Source organism: Moschus berezovskii, chromosome 20 (assembly GCF_049115385.1).
Source record: "Moschus berezovskii isolate FMDL1 chromosome 20, NW_MosBer_1.0, whole genome shotgun sequence".
Classification (NCBI taxonomy): domain Eukaryota; kingdom Metazoa; phylum Chordata; class Mammalia; order Artiodactyla; family Moschidae; genus Moschus; species Moschus berezovskii.
Window position 1 is genome coordinate 40,516,526 of NC_142479.1, and position 6,905 is coordinate 40,523,430.

Below are 6,905 nucleotides of genomic sequence, written 5' to 3' on the forward strand. Positions count from 1 at the left end.
GTCCTGCTCTGCCAGCTGTCCCCAGAGTGCAGAAGATGCTCATGCTCACTCACTCCGCTGTGTCCGACTCTGAGACCCTGTGGACTGTAGCCCGCCAGGCTCCTCTGTCCATGGGATTGTCCAGGCAAGAATACTGGAGTGGGTTGCTATTTCCTCCTCCAGGGGATCTTCCCAACCCAGGGATTGCACCCTCACCTGCCTTGGCAAGCGGGTTCTTTACCACCGAGCCACCAGGGAAGCCCCAGCAGGAGATGAAATGCCTCCAAAATCACTTTGCATAACCAGCACATCAAAACATGACAAGAGCAGTACAAAAGAGAATATGGGCTGACCTTATCTGTACGGATGCAAGAATTCTCAAAGGCATCGCAGCAAATCAAACCTAGCACTGTTCTGAAAGAACAAAACTCCTTGACTAAGCAGAGTTTACTCCAGAAGGGCAAGCAGAGCTGAAGAGAAGGAAGTTAATGATATAACACATCACGCAAACCTACCTCAAGGTGAAAGAATACAAAGCTTTCCTAGTGGATGCTTCCAGTTGTAACTGACAAACCTAACTTCCATCCATGCTTTAACAAATCCTTAGAAATGAGGAATTGAAGAAAACTTCCTTCACACGTGGCACTTGACTTCAAGGTGTCAGCTCTAAAGAACTACAACCACATCAGAGAAATAAAGGCCAGTCCCTGAGAACAAGGGAGGCCGTGAGAATATTTGCAGCAAAAACACCAGCAGTGACTGCCTCTCTGCTTCCTGCATCGTCTCTATTCGTGACAACAGCTACCAATACGCACCTTCTCTGGTCTCATTTCTAGCCTTAAATCTAGTTCCCTGGCTGGGGGTAGGGGAACCAGAGCAGAGAGCTTCTTTTAAGGACACCACTAGCCAAAGTAAGGGCTTCCCTGGTGACTCAGCAGTAAAGAACCCACCTGCCAATGCAGGAGACAGGTGTTCGATCCCTGGGTTGGGAAGATCTAGTCTAGTATTCTTGCCTAGGAAATCCCATGGACAGAGGAGGCTGACGGGTTACAGTCCATGGACATGGGCTACAGTCCATGGGGTCGCAGAGTTGTACATGACTTAGTGACTAAACAACAACAACTAGCTAAAGTAATGTTCTTCAATCATCTTGGAAATGGATTGAATTCAAGACTCAATAATAAACCCAGGAAGTGTGCACATGGCTTGGGAGTGGTCCCCATGGCGAGCCCTGAGATCTCCCCAGGGAGAGATCCATCACTCTGACAACAGCTGACTTCTGACCAAAGAAATCAGTGTATAGAAAGTCCTGTTTTCCAGATCAGAGGCTACCCACCTGGGTTCCTTGGTGGACAGCAGAGGTCTGAGAAGACCCAGAGGTCTTCTGCAAAACTTTGAAAGAGCATGCATGTGTGTGCACACGTGTGCCTTTTGTGGGGAGATGGAGGGGATGATCTATGGCTTTATCAGCTTCTCAAAGAGGCCCATTATCGAGACTGAGTTTGAAAGTCTCCCAAAAGAGCAGCAGGTGTAGATGTAATCTCACCCAGAAAATGCACTGAGAAGGAGGGTGGCCTCAGCCAGGCTGCATGGAAGTGGCTGTGGGGAGATTCACCTGATGAGAGTCAAAGCCACCACGTCACTCAGGAACAAACGCTCAGACCCAAAGCCAGAGGTACGTCCACAGAGACCATGGGGTCCTGGGAAGAAAACTTGGAAGGAAGAAGAAGGATGTGGGTGCTGAGAGGATGACTTCTTAGGAAATACACAAAATCTGGGTTGTAAGGACAGCAACTCCGAGAGGGATGGAACGAAAGGCCAACGGGTGACACAGTGGTTTTCTGTGGACAGAGGCTCCTTTTGCTGTGGATGGCAAATGTGAGAGCAAATGCAAGGGACTCCTACAAGGAGCCCCTCAACAGCAAAGGAACGTACTCTCTGGTGATGATCAGTGCAAAGGAAAAGGGAGGCGCCCCCTAATAGTGTTTATGACCTTCATGCGACCTCAGAGGAGGGGGAGAGACAAGGAGGGGGGAGACGGGGTGCAGGGGATGGTTCTCTGGTTTATGCCAGAGTTACCTCACTTGGTTTTTGCAGGAGAGGAGGCCCCCACACTCCACAGAGATACTGAAAGGAATTCCTGAGAGGGTGCACCCAGAGAGGGCTTAGCACATGTCTGCTCAGTGTTGGGGATCATTTTTATTACCATTGGTATTTTCTTCTATTTTGTATCCCTCAATTCTCATCTTGAATGTGACTTCTTCAGGGAAGCCTCTCCTTAATCCTCAAAGTATATGGGGCTCCCTTTCCATACTTGCCCGCGACCTCATCGTTCTCAGGATGGAAATTACACAATAGGTGTCTAGTGTGCTGCCCACTAGACTAATTTCCACCAGGGGAAGGGGACTTCCCTGGTGGTCCAGTGGTTAAGAATCTGCCTTCCCATGTAGGTTTTATCCCTGGTTGGGGAGCGAAGATCCCATATTCCACAGGGTAACTAAGCCCAAGTGCCGCAACCAGAGAAAAGCCCGCAATGAAGACTCAACGTAGCCAAAATGAAAAATTTCCAGCAACGTTATCTGTCTCCCTCACGGTCCTCAGAGCCTCAGCACATACCTGGCACATGGAAGGTGCTCTGTGCAGAGGTGCTGAACCAAGGAATGGACTGTTGGAGATGAGGAAGGGGCCGTAGAAAGCATCCGTGCACGCTTCCAGGGAGATGGGGAAACTGACACTTTTGATGTACATGGACTCAACCCAGGGTCACAGGGCTGGGAGTGGGGGAGTCAGGCAGAAACACAGCACCCCTGACTCCACAGGAGGCAGAAGCTGCCTTCAGCCGTCACACCCCAGCCCTGCCCCCCACAAAGAAACCACACAGACTCATTTGCCTAGGTCAACAACAACAGTAGCAAGACTCTTGAGGACATGAAAATGAAAAGCACACCACTCCTTCCGGACCCCACCCTTCTGCCCCCTACAACACCCTGAGCTCCGCAGCCCCCTTGGCAACCCCCACTATTGCTGTTCGTGGATTTCTAAGAAATCCTGGGGAGTTTGATGGTGACAGCTGAACAGCTGTGCTGAGCATCAGAAGGCCCTGGTGAGCCAGCCACCATGTCACTGGTCAGACCCTGCAGGCCAGAGGGGCCAGTGCTCCGGTAGGACACGAAAGGCACGGGGAGGACGGAAGGATGGCGTGGCCAGTGCTGTGGAGTGAGGAGGGGTTGGGGAAGCCTTCAAAGATGATGAGGTTGGAGCTGGGCATCCAAGGATGAATTCATGGTCTGCCGGGCAGGCAGTGGACGGGAAGGGCAATGTGGCAGGAAGGAGCAGCACGTGAAAAGGTACTGAGGTCTGCCCAAGCTTCAGGAGATGAAGGAGGCAGGGTGACCTGAGCTGGGTGGTGGAGGCCTTGCTAGGCATGCTAAGGGGTATGGACTTTCCCCAGAGGGCCAGGGCAGCTCGGGAGGATTTACAGCTGGAAAGTGACCTGTTCAGCTTTGTTGTCTTATATCCCTATGCCAACATGAGAGAAGCTGGACTGGGAGTTGGGGAAAGCTGGAGGCAGGCGTCTCCCAGTGAGGACAAACCCTAAAGCTCAAAGCCATGCACCCCAAGTGCTAGATGCGGTAGACTCAAGAAGGACCCAATGTCTGCTTGGTGCCACTAGTCACCCACTTCTTCCCATTCACTGGCCCTACCCTCCAATCTCGTACACTTTGCTACAGCTATACGTCACTTATCCGGAAGTCACTTGGCTGATAACCCAACTATCCAGAACTTTCCAGCCACTAGCCTGGAAGCAAACAGAAAAGACCTGTAGACAGCCACATTCAGGCTCCCAAAGTCAGCCCCACAATCCATGCCTTCCTCACCCCCAGGCACAGGCAGAATGCCCCTTGGGCTGGGTCATCTCTGGTCATCCACCCAGCCCTGGCACTTCCGAGCAGTATCGTCCTGGTCCTTAGTTTCTTCCTTGATGAAATGTGGATAATAGTTGTAGCAACCTGAGTATGGCAATGAAGATGAAAAGGAGAAGGAGAAATACTTAGCCCACGGCCAAGGACCATGAAAGGACAGCTAAAGGGGAAAAGGACAGTAAGAAAGATGACAACAATTTTGTCTTGAGCAGACCCAAGGTATGCACAAAACAGCAGGTAGAACTGTTTAATATGTTCAAGAAATTATTAAATCACACACCATGTGCTAGATTTATAAAGGCAAGCAACACATTTTATAAGGATTTCTTTTAAAAACTGGATACCATGAAAAGTTTTGGTGTTTAAAAGGTAGAGCTGGTGGAAAAAGTGATACGTGCAATTTCATTTACGAGAATGATGTAGTTCTGTGTGCACCCCTGTACATCGAAAGCACCCCCCATATTTGTAAAATACACATCATATTTAACAGAATCGAAAAAGATGCCATCAATTGTAAGATGCACCATTATTTTGGGCTTCCTTAGTCACTCAGCGGTAAAGAATCCTCCTGCAATGCAGGAGATATGGGTTTGATCCCTGGGTCAGGAAGATCCCCTGGACAAGGAAATGACAACCCACTCCAATATTCTTGCCTGGGAAAATCTTATGGACAGAGGAGCCAGGTGGGCTACAAGAGGTGGAAAATGACTTCGCGACTACACCACCATTAAGCAGAGACATTACTTTGCCGACAAAGGTCCGTCTAGTCAAGGCTATGGTTTTTCCCGTGGTCATGTATGGATGTGAGAGTTGGACTGTGAAGAAAGCTGATCACCGAAGAATTGATGGTTTTGAACTGTGGTGCTGGAGAAGACTCTTGAGAGTCCCTTGGACTGCAAGGAGATCCAACCAGTCCATTCTAAAGGAGATCAGTCCTGGGTGTTCATTGGAAGGACTGATGTTAAAGCTGAAACTCCAATACTTTGGCCACCTCATGCGACGAGTTGACTCATTGGAAAAGTCTCTGATGCTGGGAGGGATTGGGGACGGGAGGAGACGGGGATGACAGAGAATGAGATGGCTGGATGGCATCACCGACTCGATGGACATGAGTTTGAGTGAACTCCGGGAGTTGGTGATGGACAGGGAGGCCTGGAGTGCTGTGATTCATGGGGTCGCAAAGAGTCGGACACGACTGAGCGACTGAACTGAACTGAACTGAACTGAAGAAAGAAAGAAAGAAATATTGCCGCCTATTATAATGGTAAGATGCCATGGATGGCAAGATGATTTCAGAGTTGTTAAAATGTGAAAATGCGTACATCTTCACATCAACGGAATACCCTAATAAGTAATATATGTTTGCTGTGCGAGTATCTCAGCTTGCCTCTGGGCAGAAGTCAGACATAGTCTTTCCTTTGTCCGCCCCCTACCCCATCTATGCCAGAACCTCAAACCTCTTCCTTGAGCTGATGACAATCACTCCATCTTGCCCCTCTAGATACTTTCTCACTTAAGAAGCTGATCCAGGCTTTCAGTCCACCCACAGCTGAGGCAAACAAGTCTTCTAGTTCACAGAGGTCCCACAGAAGTGTGGCCAGCTCGGTCCTTTGGGGGTGAGGCTCTCTGAACAAAGACCAAGTCAGGGCTCTTTGAGTGTTCCTCTGAACCCAAGCCGGAGCCTCTAACACTGGGCTGCCCAGGCAAAGGCGACTGCCTCTCCTTTCTCCACTTCTCTGCCAGAAGGCCGGTGATCAATGACTAACCTGGGGCCATGGAACAGCCTCCAACAGCCAGCCTCCTCCTCCACATGATGACCCCTGCAGTAACCCCCTACACACTGGTCACCCGGTTAGCTTCCGCTTGATTCTTCTCGAAAGAAAAAAAGGGGGGAGGCGCATGCTGGGGAGAGGCAGGTAAAGGAGACAGAGGTCTTTCTCTGTCCACTACAGCTTGTAAAGAGAAGACAGTTATCCCTCACCTAAGAGATTGGCAAGGGTCTTAAAACCCTGATGAGGGGCCTTCCCTGGTGGTCCAGAGGTTAAGAATCCCCCTCTCAATGCAGGGGATGCTCATTCAATCCCCAGTCAGGGAACTAAGATCCCACAGGTCCCCGGGCAACGGAGCTGCGCCACAACTAGAGAACGTGAGTCCATGCAGCAGCAAAGAGCCCTCGAAACCAAAATTTAAAAGCAACAAACAAAAGAACAATGAGGCCTGGCACACAAAGACTCTGCACTGTCCCCAGAACAACCATCCTGGCTAGATACTCTCCAAGAAGCAGGGGGAGGGTCTTCCGAGCAGGAAGAGAGAGTAGACCATTCAAAACTGTCTTCCTGGAGCCACACCGCAGTGTGCCCGCTGAGGAAGCAGGTAAGCCCAAGACACCCACTCCCTTGTTCTGCAAACACCCAGGGCAGCTCCCTGTGCAGTCGCCCAGCTCACACTTTTCTCATTTGATTTGCCCCCTGAGGGTGCATGTTAGGGCCCATTTTGCAGATGGGGAAGCAGGCTGGGAGGGGGCAGTGTGATGTTCATGAGGCTCAGGGTCACACTGCTGGGCACAGCTGGAACCCCGGCCTCCTTTCCACAGCATCCAGGGTTCCCAAGCCAGCATCACCACTTAACGGATTTTACTCAAATTTTAGGAAAATACAAATTCCAGACCCCACCCTTGGAAAGCTGTGCTATAAGGGGTGCCTGGAGAAGGTGTGTTTTAACAAGTTCTGGGAACCAGTGCCCTTCTGGGTGGTCCCAAGCCAGGAGGAGGGAAGGTGTGGAGGAGAAGGCAGAGTGACCACTGCAGGGAGGGAAAGACGGGGGACCCATTCAGAACCCTGGACGCAGGTAGACCTGGCCCAGTTCCGGCCCTCATTTCGCCCAAACCCACTCCTCTCTGCAAGAGGCTTGTAACTCACTTGATACCACATCCTGCTGCTTTCATCTCGCCTTCCTTTTCCCTCTGAACAATCTCCTTCCTCCTACTGACCTAAAGAACTTTAT

General features: G+C 50.5%; 1 protein-coding gene across 6 annotated transcripts in view; it reads right to left on the minus strand.

Annotated features, from left to right (window-relative positions):
- PIK3R5 (phosphoinositide-3-kinase regulatory subunit 5) overlaps nt 1-6,905 on the minus strand; it is a 77,376-nt gene that overhangs the window by 69,018 nt on the left and 1,453 nt on the right. Inside the window, exon 1 of one of the 6 annotated variants that reach the window (XM_088828892.1) lies at nt 6,821-6,877. The exons of the other annotated variants lie outside the window; for them this stretch is intronic. The gene's annotated coding sequence lies outside the window, so the exon portion shown is untranslated. Of the gene's footprint in view, nt 1-6,820; nt 6,878-6,905 lie in introns of those variants that run through there. 6 annotated transcript variants of the gene reach the window in all.